General features: G+C 42.7%; 1 long non-coding RNA gene across 1 annotated transcript; it reads left to right on the top strand.

Annotated features, from left to right (window-relative positions):
- The first annotated feature begins 7,702 nt into the window (after positions 1-7,702).
- Positions 7,703-9,166, top strand: LOC106564989 (uncharacterized). Its single transcript, XR_001319576.2, has 3 exons — positions 7,703-7,950; positions 8,319-8,471; positions 8,594-9,166. It is a non-coding gene; the product is annotated as an uncharacterized lncRNA (long non-coding RNA).
- The last annotated feature ends 8,182 nt before the right edge of the window (positions 9,167-17,348 follow it).

Below are 17,348 nucleotides of genomic sequence, written 5' to 3'. Positions count from 1 at the left end.
CGCAGTGGCAGACCACGTGTAACAACACCTGCACAGGATCGGTACATCCGAACATAACACCTGCGGGACAGGTACAGGATGGCAACAACAACTGCCCGAGTTACACCAGGAACCCACAATCCCTCCATCAGTGCTCAGACTGTCCACAATAGGCTGAGAGAGGCTGGACTGAGGGCTTGTAGGCCTGTTGTAAGGCAGGTCCTAACCAGACATCACCGGCAACAACGTCGCCTATAGGCACAAACCCACCGTCGCTGGACCAGACAGGACTGGCAAAAGGTGCTCTTCACTGAGTCTCACCAGGGGTGATGGTCAGATTCGCGTTTATCGTCAAAGGAATGAGCTTGTACTCTGGAGCGAAATCGATTTGGAGATGGAGGGTCCATCATGGTCTGGGGCAGTGTGTCACAGCGTCATCGGACTGACCTTGTTGTCATTGCAGGCAATCTCAACGCTGTACGTTACAGGGAAGACATCCTCCTCTCTCATGTGGTACCCTTCCTGCAGGCTCATCCTGACATGACCCTCCAGCATGACAATGCCACCAGCCATAATGCTCATTCTGTGCTTGATTTCCTGTAAGACAGGAGTGTCAGTGTTCTGCCATGGCCAGCGAAGAGCCCAGATCTCAATCCCATTGAGCACGTCTGGGACCTGTTGGATCGGAGGGTGAGGGCTAGTGCCATTCCCCGCTGAAATGTCCGGCAACTTGCAGGTGCCTTGGTGGAAGAGTGGGGTAACATCTCACAGCAAGAACTGGAGAGATGAGGAGGAGGACTGAGATGCAATGCAGTACTTAATGCAGCTGGTGGCCACACCAGATACTGACTGTTACTTTTGATTTTGACCTCCCCCCCTTTGTTCAGGGACACATTATTCCATTTCCGTTAGTCACATGTCTGTGGAACTTCAGTTTATGTCTCAGTTGTTGAATCTTGTTATGTTCATACAAATATTTACACATGTTAAGTTTGCTGAAAATATACTCAGTCAATAGTGAGAGGACGTTTCTTTTTTTGCTGAGTTTATATATTGAATAATGTTTTGCATTAATCAGAACGGATTTTGTCATTATTTGTTTGCGTTGGTTGAAGCTGTTGCCAACGTACGTTGACATTGGTGTCAAAACATAATAGATATCATTAAACTTAGCTTTGGCTAATTCAAAGTGCTGACTAATTCACCAATCTCTCAATGGTCATTATTAAGTGCCGCCTATACAGTATCATTACACTGGACCACAGGACCCCTTGTAGGCCAGATGGAAATCCATAATTATCCTGCATTATAGAGAGATATAGCTATAAGCCTAATTTCCTATAGTTACCTGACATCTGACCAAGACATTTCCAATCAGGCAATCTTTCAATCAGCGGTAATAACCAGGTTAAATGGTCAGTGTTCTGATGGCAGATGTTCCATTCCGCTAGTAAATCGAGTACCATCTTGTCTTTGACCCTTTACACTATTTTTAACCGTTTCAAATTATAAAAACAGCATTAGATATTAACCCCTTCAACTCTTCTTTTGCCCTCTAAGATAGTGAAAGAGGACGTAAATGTCCTATGTGTACGATATGATTCGTCCTTCGGGCTCAGGGACCCATCTCCAGGGTGTCGACCGCCTCACGATTGGGTGTGATTCTGGTCAGTAACCATGACGATGGGGCTGGCTGGTGAGGAGCACCTGGTGAGTGGCTCACTCAAATTCAGGACTCCTGAAGGACAGTGGGAAGAGGGGGAGGGGGGAAGGTAGAGGGAGGGGAGTTATTTGCGAAAAAGGATGTAAGCCAGCAGGTGAGGATGAGAAGAAGAGAAGAAAAAGGGGGATGATAGAGGAGAGGAGAGGTGGTGGATTGCCAGCTGTGTCCACAAATGTGTTAGGATGGGCCCGAAGGAGATAAAGCATAGGAATTTCTCTCCGTGTAATTTTCATAACATCTACTAGCGAGGCAGTCAGTGGAGGAGAGGCGGTTTATTTTGATGGGCCCGTGTGATTTTGCCAGCCAAGTGACAGAACAGAGAACAGAGTGAATGCTATTATCGGGAATTCTCTAAGCGACAAAACTAAAGCACTGCTCCAAGTGCTCTGTTTGACTTTGACCGCTCAAATACGTCTGGCAATCCAGCTAATGCTCCTGAGGCTATGAGTTTTTTAAATATTTTTTTAACAACGATGCAAGGGCAATCTAATGTACAACACTTTTGTCTATAGTTATACCAAAATAAGGCAACAGAATATCTGCTTGTTTCGATCAAAGGTGTATGAATGAACAAATATGTGTAGATATTGCGAAAGCTTTTTCGCATCGAACTGAGAGTGCTGACCATTAGATGTTGCAAAATGTTCATTGTTACGTGTCCTCATTTGAGTCATTTCATAAATAGGAGAGTATAACTGATTCTGTTCCAATACTGTCAGTAGATATATTAGAGACATATGATACTGTATCACAGTAGATATATTAGAGATACAGTATATTACTGTGCATTATCTCAAACAGACAGTTGTATGTCTCCGGAAAGAGGGGGGGGGAAGCAGGAGCCTTACAGAACGTATGAAGCCTCCTGTCTGAATCATCACATTTCCATTGGCAGAAATCTCCATCTGATTAAAGGGTGGCTATGTCACTTTTTGACAGTGGCGATTCAACATGGTGCCAAAGCCCTAAGCCCTTCTAATGTGATAAAGTGTGTCCAAGTCAAGCAGTATCTTCACAGATTTTAGTGTAGCAGGTCTTCCAAGACACCCATAAAAGCAACATCTGAAGTGCATACTGGCCCATCATGGGGGGATGTCAGTTTGGGGAGAGTGGGATTGCTGATCTCCTGAATGTATTGCCTGAAAGCTATCTAATATGGATGCCGTAACAGACAGCTTTGAAGTCAAAGGGTGATATGGTAAGCCTTGCTTAAATCCCTAATTTATTTTTGGTGTCATGGAGATTTTGATAGTGTCTCTTTAATATGGGCTCATCATACACTTGCCAAAAAGGAAATATTGAGTACAACTGAGTACAACTGTAGGGGTTTTCATTTCATTTGGGATATGTCTAAGGACAGCCAATGATTCGAATGCAAATTAATATATTCCCTCATTGTGTTTCACGATTGGTTTATCCCAAACGCCCAGCTATCGGAAGACGTGGGTTGTCTTTCGCTGTGGCCTTGATGGAGATCGACCAGTGCCAAGGAAAGCTAGAGCCTTACTGTTGCCATGGAAATGACTCGGGTCCACAGGCAGAGAGCAACAGTTTCTGTCTGTCAGCAAATCATGCCAACTGGTGGCTGAGCTCTCAAAATGGCTGCCTGTTTGGTTGATCAATGTCAGGGTCTAGAGCAGGCCAGGGCAATTCCAGTCCTCGGGGGCCTGATTGGTGTCACACATATCCCCCATCCATAGCAAACACACCTGATTTAAACTAATTGCATTTTTAACTGAAGATCATGATTAGTTGATTATTGGAATCAGGTGTGTTAGCTGGGGCTGGGGTAAAAGTGTGACACCAATCAGGCCCCAGAGGACTGGAGTTGCCCAGGCCTGGTCTAGAGGGACATTTGTCTCGCTTGAAAAAGACAGGTCAAGAAATGAACAGTATTGTGAGATAATTTTGTTTTTATGGTTTGTTCTGGTGCTCATTTTTACGTAGTTTTACTAATGAGAGAATATAGAAACAGCTACCACCAAATGTCATTGTATTTTGATTTGATGGCAAAGTTAAAGCTGCAATATGTAACTTTTTGGGTGACATGACCAAGTTCACATAGAAATGTGAGTGTTATAGATATGTCATTCTCCTTGAAAGTAAGTCTAAAAAGTGGTAGATTTGCTCTATGTGAGCTATTTCTATGCTTTCCGTTTTTAAGTTTCGTTTTTGCTTCTTTAACTTTTGGTTTTGTACACTAGCTTCAAACAGCTGAAAATACAATATGTTTGGTTTTATTTCACAAAGGTGTAGATGGTCCAATGATTTTCTACGCTATACTAGCTTATTTTGTTACATAAAGTGAAATTAGGCGAACTATCCGAATTTTAGCAACCAGGAAATGGCAGAACGATTTCTGCATAGTGCATCTTTAACTCTGAGGTTAGCATAAAATGCTAAAGTACTTGAATGAGGTATCAGTTTGTTAGAGCAAATTGGTGTTGGGTCGTTTTACATGAAGCCAAACATGAGATCGTGGCTATTATTTTGATGATATAATAATTGCAGGTGAGCTGTAATCTTTGGAACAACAACATACCTGATGCTATCTCATCATGACACTGCGCTGTGTGAACCATGTGAGAACCTCCAGTGGGTGTCCGTGATAGAATTTCACGCCGGCCTTTGTGGGCGTTACGTATAACATTCACCACTTGAAACCCTCTGACCGCCACCTCAGCTCTATCTCTCCCAAGCTACTGTACCATTGCTGCATATATTTTTTTTCTGGTAAGACTAAACAAAGCATTTGAAAGAATAATGGGCACTCTCCTACGTGGCATAGTTGGTTCAAAGGAATCTAAAAATAGGCACTTGTTGAGTTTGAGTCGGAAATTTGATCTGGGAACTGCTCATTGTTTTGGCTCGGCTTTGTCTTACTTCAACTAAAGAGAAGAATGACGGTTTTTGAAATGGAGCTACAGCTACTCTAATCCCCAAGAGAATTTCAAACATTACTGACATATGAAAGATGCTTCCTATACCATTTGTAGGCCACACACAGACACGCATCCACACACTTATGCACACACACACACCTCCACCCCTTTCTCTGACAACAAAGTACACTCAAAGCGTATGATCACTTTGAAAGGCAATCATCTATCGTCCAAAACACCCGAGCCAACAGACTGTCACTAACAACTGCTCTAAATATGTCACGGATCATCTTCTATCTCATCACTTATTAAACATTTAGAGTGGAAAAAAAGAGAGCACAGAGATGATGTCTTATTCATGCGCCACGTTACACACCACTGGCGTGGACTGATTATGTCAGACTTGTAGGAGAAAAAGAAGAGACACGACTGGCTGCCCGGCTGAAGCGAGGGGATGTGGAATATGTCATCGCTGCCAGGTGGAGGGATCAGGTGACCTTGCTTGCCATCTCGGCAGGAAGGGAGGAAAAGTTAATGTGTTCACGCGACGACGTCTAGGTTTCCCCCCCGATACATCTCGCCTGTCATTGGTTAATTATTAAGTGTGGGAAAAAGAGGCTTGTATATCAAAGGGCATGGTAAGGTCTATAAATGTGTGTTCGGGAACCATTGTGTTGCCGGGGAAGATTTGGGTTTCACTCAGGGTTTGTTTGTGAAGGAGGGTGCCATATTTGGATCATTGTGTGTCCATAGCCCTGTACACACTCAGGTTGTACAACTGATGTACAACGCATTTGATGGTTGTGATACAACTGATATGTTTGTGATACAACAGAGTTTGTCTGCTCAAAAGGGTTTATAAAACTATTGTACGGTATTTCCAATTATCTTTGTACAGAAAAACTCTCAGCCTTATCACAACCTGATGTGTCAAATGTGTTGTACATTAGTTGTACAACCTGAGTGTGCACGGGGCCCATGTGCGTGAGAGAGTGCATGCCTAGGGTTTCTATCGAAACAATGCCTCAGTGATGACGGTGCGAATTGTACTGTACTGTCCCTGGGAGGCCTTGGGTATTGCTGTCCACATTGTTCGAGACAACTATGCTACTTGTAACTCAACTACACTCCCATTGAGCATGAGAGCCACACCTCTCACATTTGATTTCAGCTTCCCAAAGCTATCAGTTTGCCGTCACACAGACATGCTGTACACTTACCACAGGAGGCTGGTGGCACCTTCATTGGGGAGAACGTACTTGTGGTAATGACTGAAGCGGAATCAGTGGAATGGTGGTTTCCATGTGTTTGATGCCATTCCATTCGCTCCGTTCCGGACAGTATTTTGAGCCGTTCTCCCCTCAGCAGCCTCCACTGACACTTATAGTATATTTGCCATAAAGGCCAATGAGACTAAGGTTCTTATTATTATTTTATTCATCACCAGTGATAGGTAAAAGGCCTTTAGGTCTCACATGTTTTGCATCTAAATGGCCTGAAGAGGCTGCCTCACCTCATCTCCCCGCCTTCATCTCCATTAATCTGAAAACCCAGAATAGGTCAAAGCAACATTGTGGGTGTCTATATTTTTGTTTTCACCTCTCCGGTTCTTTTATGTCTGTTCCGGTAAAGGGAAGACGAGGAAGAGAGGTAGGTTCTTTTGACTATTGAGATGCACACATTGTTTCACTTGTCCAGAGCTTTTAGTCTTATAGGACAGCAGACAAGGACAGAATTCTGTGTAAAACTATTAGGAAGTAGCCAAAAAGGCGTAAAGGATGGTTTCTCTTTAGTGACAGTTTTTTGTGCAAAGGTCCACTGGAGAGAACCACATGAGCTATAGGTAGAACATGGTAAGTAAAGCCTTGTCGTGCAACAATCATGGTGCCTTCATTATGTATCTGCTTCTGTATACAGATTGTACGGCATGTTGATTGACTCATGCCCAGCGGCATATGGAACCATTTTGTTTCTCATATCATTTGCTTACAGTTGATCAAAAAATGTTTCGGTTTTTGATCATTTGCCATGGCATGTTTACCAAAAATGTACACAAATTCACAGAGGCCCCTTGAACATTTTGTTTCTCATATGATTTAATTAGTGCACCATTTACATTTAACAGCCACCCATATAGTTCTGTTATTGTTAGACCCACTGGCGCAGTGAGGTTGTGCTTTTCTAATCTTTATGATCTGTAACTGAACAAGGCGGCTTTGTCAGGAGTTCATATTTCTGGCCTTATACAATACTTGTGATGAAGTTATAAAGGTGACACTTTACAATAACACGTACTAACACGTATAATTCTCCCCTTTTAGGTAGATATGGCACCACATTAACACCGGATGGCTCAGCCCACAGAAGAACGCTGTCATTTTTCATCATACCCCAAATTGATTGGTATCTACAGGATTTATTGAAGAGCAAAACCATTCACAAGACCTCAAGGTTCTTCAATTCAACTTTTTTTAATTTAACCTTTATTTAACTAGGTTAAGAACAAATTCTTATTTACATTGACGGCCTACCAAAAGGCAAAAGGCCTCCTGCTGGGATTAAAAATATAAATAAATTCAATAAAAATATAGGACTATCTGGTATGTGCTGATAGGGGGCCAACTGGAGTTAGTTATATCGTTCACATTGAGGCCCTCAAGGTCGGCATTTTCTATTCAGTCCTCCCCATTCTATCCACTCAGCATTGTGGAGGTTATTTGATCTGCCGGGGGACAGACACAGATACGACCTGGCTGGGAGGCCACATCACTGATTCATGGGGCGTTGTCTTGGCACAAACACAGTTCAACAGTTGTCTGTCTACGTTCTCTTTTTCTTGCCATGAATTGCCTGACTAATAAATCGGACTGCTGTCTGAGTTTGTTTCCAATTCATCCACTTTTTTTGCACTATTTGCAAAATGTATGACGTAACTAACTCGACAGTGGCGATTGATTTGTGTAGTTGGTCGTAACCAGAAAAGGCAGTGAAAATGACACACTTCTCCTTTCACATTTTAATTACGACCAAAAGGCTTTGTTTGAAAACGTAGCCTGACAACTCCGTAGCTGAACTATCTGTAGAATTTCACCCAGCAATTAACATGTTGACACATCCTGAAAGAGAGAGAGACTCTGGACTCTGGAGCAGACACACCTGAGAGGCATTATTCAACCCTTGGTTGTTATTTACATAAACATGTCACAGGAAAGTTGGTTGTGATTGATAATGGAGAAGTGCCAGAGGAAAAGGCACAAAGCATCTGGTATTTGGTTGAGTGGTGAGGTCACTGGGGCCATTTAGAGTCTAAAATGGGAGTCCGGTTTTGTGTGAACTCGACTGACCTTGCTTAAGTACAGAGAACTGGTGAGACCGCATGTTTAAAGTGTTTAAGGTGTAGTATCAGTCATCTAGTTGAAATGTAGAGAGTGAACAAATGTGAACCATGATGAAGACCCGTGTTTAATTGAATTGCATGTTTTATGGTTGGTGTATTTTGGCTGGTTATCGGGCACATTCCTGTTATCTGGTCATAACATTCAAATTGAGTTGATTAGATAAGAATCTGGGTGTGTTGTTCCTGCCTTTTGTTTTCACTGTAAGAACATAACTGTTACCAAATGAAATGTAAATACTCATTGGAAATATCTACAATTTGTCTTTAGACTGTCACAATACATGTATTTAAAATATAGGGGGTGGGAAATATGTTAACATAGTGTGTAATTTCTTAGGTTTCTGGCTGTAATGCTAAGGACCTGAAGTTAACAGCGTGGCGGATGCTCTACATTGCATTCTGTCAAACTGCCTTGCCATTGCCACAACCTGGACTGGGGCAGAGCATAAGGCCTGTTTGAGGGACTTGTTTCTGAAGACCATTCTTCACAGTAAGTTTTGATATTATTAAATGTGTTACATTTGTTTTCTCAACTTTTAAGTAAATTCTTAAACTCATGTGTAAGACCTTGTGCTATTCAAATCTAATTCAATGTTCTTTCTTTGTGTATAGAAGCCATTCGGAAGAACCCAGGATGCCATGGATAAGGGGGTCCAGATTCAGGTCACCCTTTAGCTGAAAGGGGCCTCCGATTGTGAAGGCGGGAGAAGGTGGCGGACAGGGGAGAGGGATCCGCTGCAGTGAGGGTCAGCATCAAGTCTCGGACCATTTATCTCAAAACCAGCCTCTACCCCCAAGCCACAAGACTGATCCAACAGCTGAACCCTGGACTGACTCCTGCACCCTACCACACACTTACCATTTATTCATATTCTGTACACACTTAAATCACTTTAGTCTACCAGACCAATGAAATAGTTATGTCACCTAACTGCACTACGTAGATATACTTTCATTATAATTCTATGCTGATACTGCACTGTAGTTATTAGGCCTAAGCACATGGGCAAAAAAATGTCCATACTATATGAATGTAGGCTATTTTGGTTTTAATCTTAAGGCTATTTTGGTTTGATCTTATTCTTATTTACATCTTATTTTCTTTGATCTGCATGCTTCTTTTGCACTTGTTTTTATTGTTTTATTGTTAGTACATCACATAGTAAAGGAACTATAACACATTGATTACTGTCAGTTTTGTCGCCATTGCGCTGTGTGAGAAGCCTATCTATATTATTATTCTTTCAAATGGACATGGCATCCAATCTATCTTAAATAATAAAAGTAAATAAATAAATAAGTGGAGAAAGGGAGTAGGCATGCCGCTGGCTTGATGCTGAAAAAGTGCCGCGCCTCCGGCTCTCAGCTGTAGTGTCGCCGGGCGGGTGAAGGGCGGGAGAAGGGCGGTTGAAGGGTGGGTGGGCTGTGTGAGGAAAACGACACTTGAAGCACAGCTGCCGCTTGACAAAGTGGCATATCGCGGGCGCCCCGTGAGGCGATGGGTACTCTGGAGGGACGCCGGCCTCCCGATTGCTCATCGCTAACTGGGTAGCAAAGTGCAAATAAATGTTAATTCAGGTTCGGGGGAGTTCCCGCTTGAATTTGATTAAAAGGGTAGTGAATTCGCTCATACTTTGAGAACTTGTTAGCAAGCTCCTGAGACACATTTTTTTCTCTGAGATTATTATTAACTGAAGACACGTGTAACCACTTTAAGTCTCATTTAGTCAATAGTCATTTACTCTGTGTTATTATGTAATGTATCATTTTATTTCATGTACACTGTAATAGTTTAGTGTCAATTATTTCATGACTAATAAATCCTATTAGTGAGTGAATGCATCCCTCGTTTTACAGAGTAACACTTTGACTATATGTTCATCATTTAGTAGGTCTATTGGTAAATATAATTCACAATACACATAGCATAAATGCTTGTCCTCAAACTATGCATCTCTGAGCTAAGGTTAGCTCAATCATTTAATGCTAAGACGTAGATCGCAAGATATTAGCTCTTTTGATCACATGTAACTTCTAGTATTCCGAGTGGTGATCAAATCAAATCAAATTTATTTATATAGCCCTTCGTACATCAGCTGATATCTCAAAGTACTGTACAGAAACCCAGCCTAAAACCCCAAACAGCAAGCAATGCATGTGAAAGAAGCACGGTGGCTAGGAAAAACTCCCTAGGAAAAACTCCCTAGAAAGGCCAAAAACCTAGAAACCTAGAGAGGAACCAGGCTATGGGGGGTGGCCAGTCCTCTTCTGGCTGTGCCGGGTTGATATTATAACAGAACATGGTCAAGATGTTAAAATGTTCATAAATGACCAGCATGGTCAAATAATAATAATCATAGTAGTTGTCGAGGGTGCAACAAGCATGTCCGGTGAACAGGTCAGGGTTCCATAACCGCAGGCAGAACAGTTGAAACTGGAGCAGCAGCACGGCCAGGTGGACTGGGAACAGCAAGTCATCATGCCAGGTAGTCCTGAGGCATGGTCCTTGGGCTCAGGTCCTCCGAGAGAAAGAAAGAAAGAGAGAAAGAGAGAATTAGAGAGAGCATATTTAAATTCACACAGGACACCGGATAAGACAAGAGAAATACTCCAGATGTAACAGACTGACCCTAGCCCCCCCCCCCCCCCCCCTTAACAAGACCCAATGAATAGGCCTATGGACCTATAGTATTTATTCACCTAATAATGGAGTCAGATTGATGAATGTAGTTTATTATAGTCAACATCATTTTCATTCAACTACAGTCGGAAATATTGGTTGTTTACATAAGAGGATGTAAAAAATAACACAACATCTCAATTTAAAGCCAAGAAACGGCAACATATTGTTAAAGTTGGTGTATGTTGTACTTGGCTCTTCCTGTGCTGTGGAGTTGTGGAGACCAGCACCTTAAGAGCGTTCAATGGCGCTTGTTAGAGACCTATATTGTTGGTGTGTCTATTTAGTGTTCGGGTAGGTTTAAAAACTCCCCAAAACAAGCTAAATGTAAACAAGAAGGGTCCCGACCCTTGTGATACACCACTCTAAACAAAGTCATGGGATAAAAGTGTCCCCTGTCGCCTCTTTACTGTCAACACTCTGATGTCACTTCCTTTTTCATAAATAACATTGTTTTGACCATGACTTTACAAAACAACCTCCAATGTCACATCTCCACACATTGGTCGATGTGATTTACTTTTAAATCTGACTCACCCCGGGGAATGATTGACTTTCCTTGCTTGTGTTAAGCTCTCTTTTTTCACCCTGTTAGCAATGTGTACTCCATGCTGCAAGCTGCAATTACTCACATTCCACCCCCCCCCCCCATCCCGACTAGAGTTAGTATATCCGGGTGTCTATGCTGCGCTAGGTTGCACTTTGGAGGGGGGGTGGTGTAGTTGATCTGGAGTATGGAATTCCCCTCCATCAGCAGACCACACAGTCAGACACACACACACACACACACACACACACACACACACACACACACACACACACACACACACACACACACACACACACACAGAGAGAGACAGAGAGTTCCTGTCCCTCCCTTCCTTTTACCTATCCGCCTCTCTTTTTGTTATTGTGTGTTTAGTGGACACAGTGAGCTGCATGATACCCTCTGATCAATGACTCACATTGACTCAAAGTGAATATTTTATCAATGGTTTGAAGAAATATAATTTTTTACGACCCGTGACCTCAGATGCCTTGAGGGCCACAATTATTTTGTCATCTGTCAAGGATGGAACTCTTTTTTGCTCTGGACTCCCAGTTTCCTGGACAAAGATTAAACCTATAGTCCTGGACTTAAAAGCACTTAAGAACCTCCAGTAGCCATCTTTTTAAGGAACATGGAATATGCTTATTTAACCAAGACTAGGTTTAATCTGTGTCCGGGAAAACAGCCCTCTGTGTGCAAATATACAATATTTTTGGCTGAGACGTCCAGTTGTAGGCCGGTCTGTCTGTGTTTGTAAAATCCAGTTTGAGTCTGTCCAGAGGCTCCCTCATGTGTACTTAATGGTCTGCCTGAGGGGTAGAGCGGGGTCTGCTCTGGTCAGCCAGTGTGAACACACACCAACCTGTTTTTCAAAGAGTGCCCTGTTCTCCCCTCAGCATTGCCTAGCAACACCAGAGGTCAAAGCCAGTTGAGATTTTACAGGGTTCCAGCGAATCAGAGGGCCGGTTGGCCAACACTCCCCCACAGACTGACAGAGGTGCTAACCATGATTCATGGAGGGGGGACTGAGTGAGTCAAAACATGGGGACTGTCTGACTGCTCGTTCTGTGCTTACATTGCATTGTCAAATGCATATGCACTACTTACGTTGCTTGTTTTGACAAAATGCTTTCATCTATATAATTCATTGTTTAACTTTTGTAGAGCCAGTTGACTTTCAACTTTCAAACGTTCAAATCAAATATTAGTGCAATGTGATGGTCTATGACTCTTACCTCAAATGATGGCTTTGCTGAAACGTGTATGCAAGTTGTCTGCAAATGTGCATTAATGTGTGTGTGTGTGTGTGTGTGTGTGTGTGTGTGTGTGTGTGTGTGTGTGTGTGTGTGTGTGTGTGTGTGTGTGTGTGTGTGTGTGAGTGTGTGTGTGAGTGTGCGTGTGCGCGTGTGTGTGTGTGAGTGTGCGTGTGCGCATGTGTGTGTTTGTGTGAGTGCGCGTGCATGCATGAATGCGTGTGTGCCAACAAATGCACGTAAGAGAGTTATAACATTCACTAAACTAAGCCTTAGGGCTTATGTCGTTTCCTGGTTTAATGGACGCTGATGTTGTTGTTGTTTTATCCTGAAAGGATGCTTTAGCGGGCGAAATATTCCAAGATTTCCAGTAACAGGAGCAAAGTGGTGCCTCCACCCCGGTAATTACTGAACGCTGGCTTGGCACAAGTACACTGGAGGTTATATGGAATGTTTCAACAGCAGTTATCATTACGATAATGCAACGGAATGTGACCCCCCACACCCTCACACACACACACACCCGCACACACGTGTATATGCACGCACAGGCACTAACGCACGCACACACACACACACACACACACACACACACACACACACACACACACACACACACACACACACACACACACACACACACACACACACACACAGAGAGACACACATATAGTTCTAAATATGCATGCACGCACACTCACACAAACATGCACTCACACATGCACGCATACACACACATATGTGCATGCGTGCACACACACACACACACACACACACACACACACACCCACACACACACACACACACCGCTATCTAGTGATGACCACAGAGGAAACTTAGATTTGGTTCCTACAGTAAATTGTCCATATTGGGTTGCAAGGAGCAGAGGAATGTGGCTTGGAAGTTAGAAGTAGATTGGAGATCTTGGCTTGGTGTCCCAAATGGCACCCTATTCCTTATATACTGTACATATGTTCTTATGTGAACTACACAGCACATTTCTAGTGTTGATTCAGGAGTTAAATTCACTCTGTAAGAGTGAAATTAACACTAAGTGGTGTAAAATATCCCTCAGTGTTGGTTTTAATAACCAGAGTTATTGTTTTACACTGTGGAGAGTAAAACAGTCCCATTAAAACGACATCCTTCATTCTTATATTTCCCAGCATGCTCTACTGCAGGTAGATTTTTTGGGATTCTTTTTAATATCTGTGTTTTTGCATGTGTACTTATGCTACACAAAGATAACTTACATTTGAACTATTCCACTCAGTTAGTTAGATTTATTGCACCCGTTACTGTAATGTTATTTTTTTCCAGTTTAAATGGTTTAGGTTGTTTTTTTTTAATCAAGTTTCCTAATCCTGATGGTCATTCTGAATGCAGGTTGTGGGTGAATAAAAATTCCAACTGTTGGATATCCTAACTCTGTCTGGATTCCAATAGGAATTACACATCACTTTGCAAGCCAGCATAATGTAACACCACTGTGTTATGGTAAAACTAGGCCATCACCTAGGCCAATATGTAAAGCCTTATGATATATGTAATATATTGTCATAACATTTCCATTGATAACATTCACTTAGGAACTCACTTGGTGAAAGCCACAGGCCTTTAAAAGGAAAAGAATTCAACAACCATGCCTCTGTCACAAACAAATACATTCATGGTGTAACGGCTGTCGTAGAGAGGGGACCAAAGGGCAGCGTGTTGAGTGCTCATGATGAAATTTATTATAACTCAAAAACGCTAAAGACAAAGTAACAAACAGAAATCGAAAGCGCACAGTTCTGTCATGTACCTACACTAAACAGAATACAACTACCCACAAACACAGGTGGAAAAAAAAAACTACTTAAATATGATCTCCAATTAGAGACAACGAGGACCAGCTGCCACTAATTGGAGATCATCCCCCCCAAAAAACATAGAAATAGAAAACTAGAACTAAACATAGATATAGAAAACATAGAAAAACACAAAACACCCCCTGTCACGCCCTGACCAACTCTACCATAGAAAATAACATCTTACTATGGTCAGGACGTGACACATGGGTGTTAACTGTAACACTTTACTCAAAAAGTAAAGGCACGCTGGGAAATAAGCAAATTAGGCTTTACACCATACAGTGTTAACACAATACCCCAAAATGATTTACAGTAAAACTACAAGTGTTAATTTCTTGCACTGAGAAAGTGTAACAGCTTACTGTAAATCAAGTGTTATGTTTTACACTGCATATTACTCTACATTAGAGCTATACAAACACCACAATCAAGTTCCTCGAGAGTTAAAAGGGGAACACTGCAACAGAGTTAAATCTTTAACACTTTAAACAGTGTTATTTTAACACCAGTACACTGGGACTCATATTTTCACTGTAAATAGTGTACATTTGACACTTTCAGAGTTAAATGTACACCATTTATATTGCTGTGTACTTTTGACCAGGGCCCATAGGTCAGTATGGATGACCTTCGTGTTACGGTTTTCACATTTTTCCCTTACTTTTTTCCCTCCGATTCATCAACAAAACATTTCTCTGTTACAGTAGTTTGTGTCACAATAATTAAAGGAATCCAGAGTAAGACAGAAATCTAGATGTTAGTTACAGAAACAGATCAAATCCTGTTTCGTTACAGCCATGCTGTACTTACTCAATAGCAACGCTATAGAATTAGATAACATGATAGTAAAAAGAGACAGAGAGCTGGAGAGAGAGAAATTAGGGGCCAAATTCAATCCAACGTTATGTCCGCTATGCATGTTTGAGGAAACTTTTTTTTAACTTTTTAGTCATTTTAGCAGACGCTCTTATCCAGAGCGACTTACAGTAGTGAATGCATACATTTCATACAATTTCATTTCATGCATTTACTTTTTTTTTTTTTACTGGCCCCCCGTGGGAAACCACATTCACGGTGAACACTGCAGATGTCGGCTCAATCGAAAAATGATCTTTAAATATCAGTATCTTTCGTGGTCCCGATTGAATCTCGACCAAAGAGAGACTCTAGTTTGTTTACAGTTTGACCCCGGGGATACATGCCGACATCCTTGGGGTTTTCCCTTTCACGCAGTAGGGTATTGCAGATGTTTACACCCAACAAAGACAAGGGTTAGGGAGGAATGACTGTGCCATGTTATCTCTCATCACAATGTCTGTATGTGCATATGAACGTGTGTGTACGTGCATCTGTGCATATGCTGCCCCAGCAGCGTGTGGGGGGGGGGGGTCATTCAACGGCCAGTTCTGAAAGGAGAGAGGCCTGCCCAGCTGGGGCTGGCAGCCGCACAGTTCCACCCTTTTACGAAAGATTACTGCATTCTTCTGAACAAACGGGAACCCTCCAAACACACACACACACACACACACACACACACACACACACACACACACACACACACACACACACACACACACAGACACACACAGACACAGACATGCTGAGTAGAGTGGAATGCTTAGAGGAGAATGGGAGGCCTTTCCTCCTCCTCCCTCCTGAGTTTCTCCCTCCACTTTTCACTACTTTCTCACTCTGTTGTTCAAAATGGAGGATATTTGAATTGCACCCTTTACAACTTTTCATGTGTACCATATTTCACTGCAAGGTGCTGTTTACTTGATGTGTTTCGTTGTTTGGTTTGGTTATCGGTATTAGTAGATATAATGGAAAGGGTGGATGTACTGCAACATAAACCAAAACAACGATGGTCATCGATGGTGGTGATATAGTCATAAACTCAGCTAAAAAAGAAACGTCCCTTTTTCAGAACCCTGTCTTTCAAAGATAATTTGTAAAAATCCAAATAACTTCACAGATCTTCACTGTAAAGGGTTTAAACACTGTTTCCCATGCCTGTTCAATGAACCATAAACAATTAATAAACATGCACCTGTTGAACGTTCGTTAAGACACCAACAGCTTACAGACGGTAGGCAATTAATGTCACAGTTATGAAAACTTAGGACACTAAAGAGACCTTTCTACTGACTCTGAAAAACACCAAAAGAAAAATGCCCAGGGTCCCTGCTCATCTGCATGAACGTGCCTTAGGCATGCTGCAAGGAGGCATGAGGACTGCAGATGTGGCCAGGGCAATAAATTGCAATGTCCGTACTGTGAGACACATAAGACAGCGCTACAGGGAGACAAGACGGACAACCACGTGTAACAACACCGGCACAGGATTGGTACATCCAAACATCACACCTGCGGGACAGGTACAGGATGGCAACAACAACTGCCCGAGTTACACCAGGAACGCATAATCCCTCCATCAGTGCTCAGACTGTCCGCAATAGGCAGAGAGAGGTTGGACTGAGGGCTTGTAGGCATGTTGTAAGGCAGATCCTCACCAGACATCACCGGCAACAACTTCGCCTATGGGCACAAACCCACCATCGCTGGACCAGACAGGACTGGGAAAAAGTGCTCTTCACTGACGAGTCGTGGTTTAGTCTCACCAGGGGTGATGGTCAGATTCGCGTTTATCGTTGAAGGAATGAGCGTTACACTGAGGCCTGTACTCTGGAGCGGGATCGATTTGGAGGTGGAGGGTACATCATGATCTGGAGCGGTGTGTCACAGCATCATTGGACTGAGCTTGTTGTCATTGCAGGCAATCTCAACGCTGTGCGTTACAGGGAAGACATCCTCCTCCCGCATGTGGTACCCTTCCTGCAGGCTCATCCTGACATGACAATGCAACCAGCCATACTGCTTGTTCTGTGCGTGATTTCCTGCAAGACAGGAATGTCAGTGTCCTGCCATGGCCAGCGAAGAGCCCGGATCTCAATCCCATTGAGCACGTCTGGGACCTGTTGGATCGGAGGGTGAGGGCTAGGGCCATTCCCCCTAGAAATGTCCGGGAACT

The sequence above is a fragment of the Salmo salar genome, chromosome ssa12 (genome assembly GCF_905237065.1).
Source record: "Salmo salar chromosome ssa12, Ssal_v3.1, whole genome shotgun sequence".
In the NCBI taxonomy this organism is placed as follows: domain Eukaryota; kingdom Metazoa; phylum Chordata; class Actinopteri; order Salmoniformes; family Salmonidae; genus Salmo; species Salmo salar.
This window is presented reverse-complemented; position numbering and strand designations above follow the sequence as displayed.